Below are 13,522 nucleotides of genomic sequence, written 5' to 3' on the forward strand. Positions count from 1 at the left end.
CTGGTTGTTTATGTGAAGGGTTTGAGTTCAAGAGAAGATGAATCCAAAGACTTTGGCCTAAACAACTGGAAGAAAGGGATTTCATCAGATGAAGTAGTTAGGAATTGTCTGGGAGGGCAAATCAGGAGTGTGAGACATGCATGGGGATGTTCGTTTAGTGCAGGAGAGGGAACTTGTCCACATACCAGATCACACCTAAAGCCATGATACTGAAAAGATGACCAAGGGTGTGAGTACATGTACCAAGGAGAAGAGGCCCAAGGACTAGGTCCTGGGCATATGGACAGGACAGGAGGAGAACCCAGCCAAGGGAAGCTACAGCAGTGGCCAGTGAGGTTGGCGGAAAACCAAGGGTGTGCGGTGACCTGACCACCACATGGAAGGAGTTAATCAAGGAGAAAGGAGGGCTCAGCTATTCCAAGTACAAGTGATAGGCAAGACCTAGGACGGACCTGGGGATTTGACAAAGTGGAGGATACTGAGGAAGCCTGACAAGAGCCATTTCAGTGGAGCAATGGGGAGAGCACCTGATTGGAGTGAAGGGACAAGAGGGAGATAAGGATTGGAGTTCAGAATAGAGACAAGACTTCGTTGATGAGAAGCAAAGAGAAAGGAAGTAATTGTGAGGAAAGCAGATCCAGGAGAGGATTCTCGTTGGATGGCAGTCAACTCAGCTGGTTGTAGGCAGATGGGGATGACCTAGGACTTGGGAGATAGGAGAATTGCAGGAGAGATGCCAGGGGATAGAGAATTGGCTAAGGGGCCCAGGAGATTTTTCCTTTAGGTAGGAGCAGAGCCAGTGCCCTAGGGTCTCGGGTGAGGGGCCAAGGCCAGGATGTGGAGATTCGGTGAAGACAGCATTGAAGTTCTGCTTTGATGCTTTATTTGTCTCAGTGACATAGGAGTTGATGTTAAAGGCTGAAAATTAAGACGAGGGAGGAGCAGCAGGAAGGGTTGAGGCTTGAGCAGGTGGGGGAGGCGAAGAAACAGGACCTGATGGGGTCATGTGACTGCTGGCCAGCACTGGGACCCATCAGAGTTCAAAGCAAGACCCCCTAAAGCATGCAAAGTGGATGCGGGATAAGAGAGGACAGAAGTGCATAGAGACAGCAGGGGTAGCAAGTTTTAAACAAGACTAAAAAATTCTATCCAACTCAGTCTGTTCAAACACTCGCCTGAAATTGCCCGTTTTGAAATCACTCCCCAAAGAGGAGTCACTGGCTGAGACCAAGAGATGTAGATGACTTTCCATCCACTGGGGTTTGGAAGAAAGTCTATTTGCATCTATGAAGATGCACATGAAAGGGAGGGGGTAGAGAGGATATCCAGGTAGATAAAGCCTACCCACACCGACAGCCGTGGAATCGGACTTTTCTTACAAGATGCATTAGTTCCCTCTCAGCAGGAGAGAACTCTAAACCTGAACTGTACTGACTCAGCAAGGCATCTTTAGGAACATTAGGAAGCTCACTGCTGTGCCACGTCTCACTATGTCAGCGAAGCTCTGTGGTGGGTCGGTTCTGGGTACTTCAGGACCCCCTAGCCACCTCAGGCTTAGCAGGCTCCACGGATGCTGGATTGCGCGCTCTGCCTCGGGCTCGAACCCTGGCCCTGCCGGTCATTGCTGTCCTGAAGGCGATGACCCTGAAGGGGGGAGGCCCTTAAAAAACATGGTTTTGTTAAACATCTCTGCGTAGTTGCCTGGGAACTTTTTTTAAAACTACGACTTCAAATAAAGCATCAGGTTTCTAGCTACACACGTTTTCCAGTCACACCAACAAGAGGGACTGCCCCTAAATTGTCAGAGAAGTGTCCTGTAGTAAAAGACAGGGGACCTGGGAAGATACTCATGGGAATTTAAGAAAATTGTTGATTATGATTCTTTTCCACACACAGATTCACGAGACACTATGGTCAAAGTGCTTGCTAGTACAAGTCAGGTGTGTACTGGGTTCTTCTTACCTACTAGGCATCCCCATAGCACAGTGAGGAGCGTGGGTGTCCCCTAGACTTTCTCTAACACACACACACACACACACACACACACACACACACCTCTGAACTGCTACTCCACCCACCTATCTCCAGTCTTGGTCCTCAGCCCACACAGCTCACCTACCCTCCTTCCTCTTCTGCAATTAGGAAGATCTGTGCGTGATGCACCCACAGTTTTGTGCCCTCGGGTCCCTCTCCTCCAGCCCCACAGTGTCTGAGCGCCGATTTCTGCAGGGTTAGAGGTGCAAAGCTCCTTTCTAAAAGGGTTAGCCCTTCCCAGGACACAGCCCTGTGCCCCAAAGCAGTCACCAAGCAGGGGTGGGATTGGAGGGAGAACTAGCCTGGCCGCTTTGTGGGATGCGCCTCACCCCAAGCAGGGCAGGTGCCCGGTGCAGGCCCACCTCAATTTCGTTTTCAACCCTGCTGCCCAGCCTCTTCCGGCGCCGCCTCCATCCTGGCCCAAATGCAGCCAACTCTAAGCTGCACCTGGTGAATTAAGAGATGCTCCGAGTGTCAGTGGGATGGGAAGGTGGGAGGGGGAGTGGCTCTGCCTGCCCTTGGGCCCACCTGATCCCACCCATCAGCCATCCGCGGATTAACCTGCCGAGTGACTTTACCAAATGATGTTCACTTAGAACTCCAGAAACTTATGTCCTTAGCACTTGACACTTGAACTAAATCCCTGCTGTGGCCAATATAACTAACTCAGTTGTAGCTACTGTGGCTGTCTTTGGACTCAAACCTGGGCTCATCCCTAGTTGTCTCCCTGGCACAGATCCCTACAAGTGGATTTGCAGTGATATTTAAGCTAACTATTGGAGGTTGTTTTTGTAAATGATATTTGTTGTATCAGTCTTTTTGTTAATTGCCTCCAGGTTCTGTCATTCTTTGGCTTTGCCATTTAAAAATTTTATTAGGGCTTCCCTGGTGGTGCAGTGGTTGAGAGTCTGCCTGCCGATGCAGGGGACGCGGGTTCGTGCCCTGGACTGGGAAGATCCCACATGCCGCAGAGCGGCTGGGCCTGTGAGCCATGGCCGCTGAGCCTGCACGTCCAGAGCCTGTGAGAGACCCGCAGCAGTGAGAGGCCCGCGTACCGAAAAAAAAAAAAGAACTTATGACTAAAAAAAAGTTATGACTGAGAACCATAAACAAAATGAAAAGACAACCTATGGAATGGGAGAAAATATTTGCAAGAGCTTTATTTCCAAAATATACAAACAACTCATACAACTCAACAACAACAAAAAAAACAAACAATCCAATTGAAAAATGGGCAGAAGACCTAAATAGACATTTCTCCAAAGAAGACATACAGATGGCCAATAGGCACATGAAAAGATGCTCACTTTGTTATAAAGCAGAAACTAGCACACCATTGTAAAGCAATTATACTCTAATAAAGGTGTTTAAAAAAAAAAGAAAAGATGCTTAACATCACTAATTATTAGAGAAATGCAAATCAAAACTACAATACAAAGAGGTACCACCTCGTACCAGTCAGAATGGCCATCATTAAAAAATCTACAAATAACAAATGCTGAAGAGGGTGTAGAGAAAAAGGAACCCACCTACACTGTTGGTTGGAATGTATTAATAAGTTGGTGCAGCCACTATGGAAAACAGTATGGAGGTTCCTCAGAAAACTAAAAATAGAATTACCATATGATCCAGCAGTCCCACTCCTGGGCATATATCTGGACAAAACTATAATTCAAAAAAATAAATGCACCCCTGTGTTCATAGCAGCACTATTCACAATAGCCAAGACATGGAAACAACCTAAATGTCCATTGGCAGATGAATGGATAAAGAAGATGTGGCACATATATACAATGGAATACTACTACTCAGCCATAAAAAAAGAATGAAATAATGCCATTTACAACAACATGGATGCAACTAGAATTATCATACTAAGTGAAGTAAGAAAGTGAAGGACAAATACCATATTACATCACTTATATGTGTAATCTAAAATGCAGCACAAATGAACCTATCTATGAAACAGAAACAGACTCACAGAGAACAAACTTGTGGTTGCCAAGGGGAAGGGGGGTGAGGGAAGGATGGACGGAGTTTGGGGTTAGTAGTTGCAAAATATTACATGTAGAATGGATAAACAACAAGATCCTATTGTATATCATAAGGAACTATATTCAGTATCCTGTGATAAACCATAATGGAAAAGAATATAAAAAAGAATGTATATATGTATAATTGAATCACTCTGCTGCACAGAAGAAATTAACACAACATTGTAAATCATCTATACTTCAATAAAAAAAAATTAAAAAAAAGAAGCTGTGACTGAAAATCTTGGAAATAAGGAGAACACATATGCTTGTTATGTCAGTAACAACTAAGGAAGCCAATTACAAGTTCTAGTAAAATAAGTCTATGCAAGAAAGTCATGGGCCAAATAGGAGGCCAATTAAAATGAGGCATGACTTTGAGCCTGTGATGGGTTATAAATTTAGAAAACCATTTGATACTTGGATGGAACAATTTCCTTAGAATGACCCAGGACTGGTATTTCATTGTGTCCAATGGAATATTATTGCATTGTGTGTGTGTATATGACATATATATATATATATATATATATATAACATTTTCTTTATTCATGCGTCTGACGATGGAGATTGCTTCCGTGGATTAGCTCTAGTAATTGATGCTGCTATGAACATGGGTGTACAAATATCTCTTTGAGATCTTGCTTTCAATTCATTTGGGTATATACCCAGAAGTGAAGTTGCTGGGTCATGTGGTAATTCTATTTAAAATTTTTTAGTAACCACCACACTGTTTTCCATAGTGGCTGCAGCATTTTACATTCCCACCAACAGTGCACAAAGTTTCCAATTTCTCCACATCCTCACCAACACTTGTCTTTTGTTTCTTTGATAGTAACCATTCTGATGGATGTGAGGTGGCACCTCCTTGTAGTTTTGATTTGCATTTCACTAATGATTAGTAATGTTGAGCATCTTTTCACATGCTTGCTGACCATTTGTATACACTTTTGAACAAATGTTTATTCAACTCCTTTGCCCATTTTTGAATGGTGACATTAGTTTTTTGTTATTGGATTGTAAGAGTTCCTTATATATCCTGAGTATTAACCCCTTATGATTTGCAAATATTGTCTCCCATCCCCTGGGTTACCTTTTTCACTCTGTTGATTGTGTCCTTTGATGCACATAAGTTTTTAATTTTGATGTAGTCATTTATCTATTTTTATTTTGTTGCCTGTGCTTTTGGTGTCACATCCAAGAAATCATTGCCAAACCCAACGTCATGTAGATTTTTGCCCTGTATTCTTCTTCGAGTTTTATAGGATTAGCTCTTACGTTTAGATATTTGATCAGTTTTGAATTAACTTTTGTATATGGCATAAAGTGAGAATCCAACTTTATTTATAATTCCGTGAATATTTGTGGCTTTTCTGCTTATTTCTCCCTCAGCCTTGGCCATTACACATGGTTCCCACTCACTGCCCGTGTGGATGCCTCCTCCGAAGCAGCTTGTCTGTACCTGGGATGAAGAGCCACTAGGTAGCGCTGTTGTCACTCGTGAGTTTCGGCGACGATCAATCTACACCAGCCTCTGTAGCAAGGGCTTTAATTTACATAGGTTAAATCATTTAATCCTCACAATGACCCGGAGAAGGAGGCAGTGAGGCACAGAGAGGCAAAGTTGCTTACTCAAAGTCACACAGCTAGGAAGTATCAGAGACAAGATTCAAATCCATAAGCCAGGGGCAGAAGGTTTCTGCAGTGAAATTGTCAGTGTACAAACACCAGCTGTCCCTGCCCGGGAAAGGCCTTTTTTTTTTTTTTTTTTTAGGGCTGAAATTAGGTCCTTCCTATCCTTTAGGTGTTAAGATGGTTTTTCTTTTCATTTTTTAATTTATTTATTATTTTTGCCTGCGTTGGGTCTTCGTTGCTGCCCACGGACTTTCTATAGTTGCGGAGAGTGGGGGGCTACTCTTCGTTGCGGTGCGCGGGCTTCTCATGACAGTGGCTTTTCTTGTTGTGGAGCACGGGCTCTAGGCGTGCGGGCTTCAGTAGTTGTGGCACGCGGGCTCAGTAGTTGTGGCTCGCGGGCTCTAGAGCTCAGGCTTAGTAGTTGTGGCACACGGGCTTAGTTGCTCTGCGGCATGTGGGATCTTCCCAGACCAGGGCTCGAACCCATGTGCCCTGCATTGGCAGGCAGATTCTTAACCACTGCGCCACCAGGGAAGTCCCAGTTTTTCTTTTATGAAATGATGGAGACAGTGGATGTGTGGTGGTTTTTTGCATCCTTAACAACCAAAATTAAAAATTTCCAGGAATTCCCTGGTGCTCCAGTGGTTAGGACTCCACACTTTCACTGCTGAGGGCACAGGTTCAATCCCTCGTCTGGGAACTAAGATTTTGCAAGCCACGTAGCACAGCCGGATAAAAAAAAATTTTCCTATCCAATACATATTCCCCTGCAATTTTCAGGCCCCAAATATGCAAGATCAGGAACCATTTCCCTTAATGAACAAGCTATGGTGTTCAGTTAGGAAATTCAAGTGTGTACAACAATTCTGTTGGTCACCCAGTCCAAGTGGAATACAGTCAGTAATGTGGCACATATATTTATAAATGCACCAAACAATGAGAAATATAACAAAAATTTTTTGTATCATACCCAAAGCAATAATTTATGAAGAGGAAGAGATAAATTTCAAACAGAATCAATGATTAGGCTCTTGGATTATTTGATAATCAAGTTAAGAAGAGGAGTAAACCCTAACATATTGAAGGAATATACAAATTTCTGACCGGTTTCACAAGAAATCAGGATAACAGAAAACTATAGGTTTTCATTATAGGTTATTAGCATTTTTTATGTATATTTATTTTTTACCTTTAAAAAAAATCATAGTTCATTTACAGTGTTGGGTTAGTTTCAGGTGTACAGCAAAGTGATTCAGTTATACATACATATATATGTCTTTTTCAGATTGTTTTCCATCTATGTGGAAAGAAAAACAGACCTTTTTGAATCAGGAGTTTGTGACAAACCACAGCAAGGCATTCATGTGGCATTAGGACGTTTAAAAAAATTAATCCTGTAGGTGGATAGTTGTGGCTTCCTCAATATCACTGTGGGATTCCTCTTCTAAATGACAGTAAAACCACTTTGGTACACCACCACCCATATGTGCAAGTGTAAGGCCATCTTCCTAGGAATAAATGCTCAATTTGAGTTTAATTTCCTTACCATTTGTTTTCCTGATTTCACAGGGTCACCCCTTTAAGCCTCCAAAAATCACATTAACTGGATCCTTTTTTTTTTTAAACATCTTTATTGGAGTATAATTGCTTTACAATGGTGTGTTAGTTTCTGCTGTATAACAAAGTGAATCAGCTATACATATACATATATCCCCATATCCCCTCCCTCTTGCATCTCCCTCCCTCCCACCCTCCCTATCCCACCCCTCTAGGTGGTCACAAAGCACCGAACTGATCTCCCTGTGCTATGTGGCTGCTTCCCACTAGCTATCTATTTTACATTTGGTAGTGTATATGCCACTCTCTCACTTCATCCCAGCTTACCCTTCCCCTGCCCCATGTCCTCAAGTCTATTCTCTATGTTCCAAAATATAGTAGAGGGAGGGACACTCCCAAACTCATTCTACGAGGCCACCACCACCCTGATGCCAAAACCAGGCAAAGATGTCACAAAGAAAGAAAACTACAGGACAATATCACTGATGAACATAGATACAAAAATCCTCAACAAAATACTAGCACACAGAATCCAACAGCACATTAAAAGGATTATACACCATGATCAAGTGGGGTTTATCTCAGGAATGCAAGGATTCTTCAATATACGCAAATCAATCAATGTGATAAACCATATTAACAAATTGAAGGAGAAAAACCATATGACTATCTCTATTGAGGTAATATTGATTATCTATTGAGATGCAGAAAAAGCTTTCGACAAAATTCAACACCGATTTATGATAAAAAACCCTCCAGAAAGTAGGCACAGAGTGAACTTACCTCGACATAATAAAGGCCATATATGACAAACCCACAGCCAACATCATTCTCAATGGTGAAAACTGAAACCAATTCCTCTAAGATCAGGACAAGACAAGATTGTTCCTAACAAAGGCTCTGATGCTAATCCTAACCAAGGCCTGACACTACTCCTAACTCAGGCCATGGCACTAATCCTATCTCAGGCCCTGACACTGTCCCTAACTAAGGACCTGACACTACTCCTAACATAGACCCTGACACAGTACCTAACAAAGGCTCTGATGCTAGTCCTAACTAAGGCCCTGACACTGTCCCTAACTAAGGCCCTGACACTACTCCTAACTCAGCCCCTAGCACGATAACTAACAAAGGCTCTGATGCTACTCCTAACTAAAGCCCTGACACTGTCTGCAAGTAAGGCCTTGACACTACTACTAACTCAGGACCTGATACTGTCCCTATCTAAGGCCCTGACAGTACACCTAACTCTGGCCATGACACTGACCCTAACTAAAGCCCTGACACTACTCCTAACTCAGGCCCTGATATTATACCTAACAAAGGCTCTGATGCTAGTCCTAACTAAGGCCCTGACACTGTCCCTAACTAAGGCCTGACACTGTCCCTAATTAAGGCCCTGACACTACTCCTAACTCAGGCCCTGCTAGTCCTAACAGGGCTTTGAGAAGGATAGGTGTTAGCTCTTCTCTAAATGTCTGATAGAATTCACCTGTGAAGCCATCTGGTCCTGGGCTTTTGTTTGTTGGAAGATTTTAAATCACAGTCTCAATTTCAGTGCTTGTGATTGGTCTGTTTATATTTTCTATTTCGTCCTGGTTCAGTCTCAGAAGGTTGTGCTTTTCTAAGAATTTTTCCATTTCTTCCAGGTTGTCCATTTTATTGGCATAGAGTTGCTTGTAGTAATCTCTCATGATCCTTTGTATTTTTGCAGTGTCATTTGTTACTTCTCCTTTTTCATTTCTAATTCTATTGATTTGAGTCTTCTCCCTTTTTTTATTGGTGAGTCTGGCTAATGGTTTATCAATTTTGTTTATCTTCTCAAAGAACCAGATTTTAGTTTTATTGATCCTTGTTATTGTTTCCTTCATTTCTTTTTCATTTATTTCTGATCTGATCTTTATGATTTCTTTCCATCTGCTAACTTTGGGGTTTTTTTGTTCTTCTTTCTCTAATTGCTTTAGGTGTAAGGTTAGGTTGTTTATTTGAGATGTTTTTGTTTCTTGAGGTAGGATTGTATTGATACAAACTTCCCTCTTAGAACTGCTTTTGCTGCATCCCGTAGGTTTTGGGTCATCGTGTTTTCATTGTCATTTGTTTCTAGGTATTTTTTGATATCCTCTTTGATTTCTTCAATGATCTCTTGGTTATTAAGTAGTGTATTATTTAGCCTTCATGTGTTTGTATTTTTAACAGATTTTTTCCTGTAATTGATATCTAGTCTCATAGTGTTGTGGTTGGAAAAGATACTTGATATGATTTCAATTTTCTTAAATTTGATTTGTGACCCAAGATATGATCTATCCTGGAGAATATTCCATGAGCACTTGAGAAGAAAGTGTATTCTGTTGTTTTTGGATGAAATGTCCTGTAAATGTCAAGTAACTCCATCTTGTTTAATGTATCATTTACAGCTTGTATTTCCTTATGTATTTTCATTTTGGATGATCTGTCCATTGGTGAAAGTGGGATGTTAAAAGTCCCATCACCCAGCTCATTTTCCTCTGGTTCAGGATCCACACTTCTGGAGTCTAGGAAGCAAAAGCCGACCTGAAAGAACAGTTTGCTTGAGAAGCAGCCAGAGCTCGGGTTCCTGTATCCTGGACCTTGCTTCCGCTCTGTCTTCGTTTCTTTTATAATTTTTTAAAATTTATTTATTTATTTATTCATTTTTGGCTGCATTGGGTCTTTGTTGCTGTGCACAGGCTTTCTCTAGTTGCGGAGTGCAGGGACTACTCTTTGTTGCAGTGCACGGGCTCCTCGGTGCGGTGGCTCCTCCTGTTGTGGATCACAGGCTCTAGGTGCTCGGGCTTCAGTAGCTGTGTCATGCAGGCTTCAGTAGTTGTGACTTGTGAGCTCTAGAGCGCAGGCTCTGTAGTTGTGGCGCACGGGCTTAGTTGCTCCGCAGCATGTGGGATCTTTCTGGACGAGGGCTCGAACCCATGTCTCCTGCATTGGCAGGCAGATTCTTAACCACTGCACCACCAGGGAAGCCCTCTGTCTTTGTTTCTAACACAAATTTATCTCTCATTTGTGCATTCCTCCAGGAAACTGGAAACCCAAGACCTCGAAGGGTGTGAAGAGAAGGAGGCAGAATGAGGCCAAGCAGAAGATACCTCGTGCCCAGATCTTGGTTTCTAACGCCACACTCCAAAAGAAGAAACTAAGGTGTCCTGGAGAAGTAGCTGATTCACAAGGAGGCAAGATTCACAAAACAGGCCGGTACTTGCAATTCCTGCTGAGACCCTGCCCCATCATCTTTATTATTATCATTATTATTTTCTATTTTGTGAAAAGGTAACATATGTTCATAACAATTTTTTGAAAAGCACACTGCTGGAGGGACTTCCCTGGTGGTCCAGTGATTAAGACTGTGCTCTCAATGCAGGGGGCACAGGCACGGGTTCAATCCCTGGTTGGGGAACTAAGATCCCACATGCCGTGTGGTGCGGCCAAAAAAAACTGCAAACGTACTGCTGGAAAGAGCACACAATTCAAAGTAAGTCTCCTTCCCATGCATTAGTAAAGGGAGAAAGACCCATCGGCAAAGAGAATGGAGCCACACACAGCAAGAGAAAATCATTAAACTTCACACAGCCAGAGATGCTATTTGGCTTGTCCTTTTCTTCTGTCAAATCCACCCCCCGTATCTTTCCATCAATTTAAGTGACTCAGAGTGAGTGTCTTTCCTGTCTCAAGAGCCTTGACTAAGATCTGCTTTAGCAGCTCAATAACATAATTTTATCACTTCAGTAAATTAACAGTCATATGTACTTACATGGCATGTACCCCAAGAGTCTCCATAAACACGATGTCATTTGATTCTTATCTTCACAGGTGCACTGGGAGATAGATAGACAAGTAGAATTAACACCTCTCCCATTTTATAGATGAGAAAAGTGAGGCTTAGAGGATAAGGAATGATGTTCAGAAGGCAAAGCCTGTGGCACAGGAACCAGGACATCCTGGAGCCCTCAGAGACCATCTGGAACACTTTTCTCTCCCACCTTCTCTAGGCCTCACTCATAGGCACACTCCTGAGCCACATACTCTTCGTTCTGCTTCAGTAACAATGTTCACACCAAATAACTTCAGCCCTCTGGCTACAGCTGACTGGAGCAGATAGGGCCACCTGACCCAGGATAGAGTCAGTTCATTGGCTAGGCTAAGCCAATCAGATTTTGAAGTTTGGAGACTGGAGACGGGTTTTTTTTATAAATTTATTTGTTTATTTTTGGCTGTGTTGAGCCTTTGTTGCTGAGTGTGGGCTTTCTCTAGTTGCGGCGAGCTGGGGCTACTCTTCATTGTGGTGTGTGGGCTTCTCATTGCAGTGGCTTCTCTTGTTGTGGAGCACAGGCTCTAGGCATGCGAGCTTCAGTAGTTGTGGCATGCGGGCTCAGTAGTTGTGGCTCGTGGGCTCTAGAGTGCAGCCTCAGTAGTTGTAGCACGAGGGCTCAGTAGTTGTGGCTCATGGGCTCTAGAGCACAGGCTCAGTAGTTGTGGCATGAGGGCTCAGTTGTTGTGGCTCTTGGGCTCTAGAGCACAGGCTCAGTAGTTGTGGCGCATGGGCTTAGTTGCTCTGCGGCATGTGGGATCTTCCTAGACCAGGGCTCGAACCCATGTCCCCTGCCTTGCAGGTGGATTCTTAACCACTGCGCCACCAGGGAAGTCCCTAGAGACTATTATTTCTTGAGCATTTTCTGTATGCCAGGAATATAGCACTTGGCATCCATTTCATTCTCACAACAAGCTTATATTGATCATTATTGCCCCCATCTTATAAATGAGGAAACTGAAGTTCAGGAAGGTTAAGGGACATGATCAAGGTCACACAGCTGGCAAGTAGCTGAGTTGAAATTCAGTCTTGTGTGTGTCTGACCAGAGACTGTGGTCTTAACCAGTATATGGTGCTGCCTCCCTGAGTGGACCCCAGAGCTTTCTCAGCCACCCCACTTTCAACACCCCAGTATTCAATTTACTGACCAACATGTAATTCCCCAAATGTATCATACTGGCTGTCACCTCTGAACCCTGCATGTATTATTCCTTCTGCTTTCCATGCCCTGGATCTGTCACCTCCTAACAGCCAGACCTTGGGCTTTGTTATTCCATCTCATTGATCTCAGTTTCCTTGTGTGTAGAATGGGAAACACTGATTGTAACCTTTACCTCGTAAGGACAATATGAGGACCAAGTGATGACTGTGAAACCACTTTATAAACTTTGGCAATACTCCCCCAAACTGTCTACAGATTAGTACAATCCTTAGGGAAATTACCAACACCACTTTTGCAGAAATGAAAAAACTGATCCAAAAATTCATATGGAATATCAAGAGTCCTCAAATAGTCAAAACAATCTTTAAAAAGAACAAAATTGGTAGATTCACACTTCCTTACAGTTATCAAAACTGAGGTGCTGGAATAAGGATAGTTATATAGATCAACTGAATAAAATTGGGGGCCCAGAAAGGAGACCATACATCTATGATCAATTGGTTTTCAAGAGGCTGCCAAGACCATTCAATGGAGAAACAATAGTTTCTTTTTTTTTTTAATTGGAGTGTAGTTGATTTACAATGTTGTGTTACTTTCTGCTGTACAGCACAGTGAATCCGTTATACATATACATATATCCACTCTTTTTTAGATTCTTTTCCCATATAGGTCATTACCTAGTATTGAGTACAGTTCCCTGTGCTATACGGTAGGTCCTTATTACTTATCTATTTTATATATGGTAGGGTGTATACGTCAAGCCCAATCTCCCAAGTTATCCCTCGCCCCACACTCCCCCCTTGCTAACCATAGATTGTTTTCTACATTTGTAACTCTACTTCTGTTTTGCAAATAAGAACTTATTTTGTAAATAAGTTCTGTTTTGTAAATAAGTACCATTTTTTAAAATTCCACATATAAGTGATATCATACGACATTTGTCTTCTTTGTCTGACTTACTTCACTAAGTATGACAATCTCTAGGTCCATCCATGTTGCTGCAAATGGCATTATTTCGTTTGTTTTTATGGCTGAGTAATATTCCATTGTATATATGTACCACATCTTCTTTATCCATTCCTCTCTTGATGGACATTTAGGTTGCTTCCATGTCCTGGCTATTGTAAATAGTGCTGCAGTGAACACTGGGGTGCATGTATCTTTTTGAACTATGGTTTTCTCTGGATATATGTCCAGGAGTAGGATTGCTGGATCATATGGTAGCTTTATTTTTAGAAACAATAGTTTCTTGAAAAAAGGGTA

At 42.5% G+C, this 13,522-nt stretch overlaps 1 long non-coding RNA gene across 1 annotated transcript; it reads left to right on the forward strand.

Annotated features, from left to right (window-relative positions):
* Positions 1 to 1,901: 1,901 nt before the first annotated feature.
* Positions 1,902 to 10,488, forward strand: LOC141276249 (uncharacterized). The gene is made up of 3 exons (XR_012325515.1): positions 1,902 to 1,940; positions 5,460 to 5,567; positions 10,310 to 10,488. It is a non-coding gene; the product is annotated as an uncharacterized lncRNA (long non-coding RNA).
* The last annotated feature ends 3,034 nt before the right edge of the window (positions 10,489 to 13,522 follow it).

This window comes from Tursiops truncatus, chromosome 13 (genome assembly GCF_011762595.2).
Source record: "Tursiops truncatus isolate mTurTru1 chromosome 13, mTurTru1.mat.Y, whole genome shotgun sequence".
NCBI classification, from domain to species: domain Eukaryota; kingdom Metazoa; phylum Chordata; class Mammalia; order Artiodactyla; family Delphinidae; genus Tursiops; species Tursiops truncatus.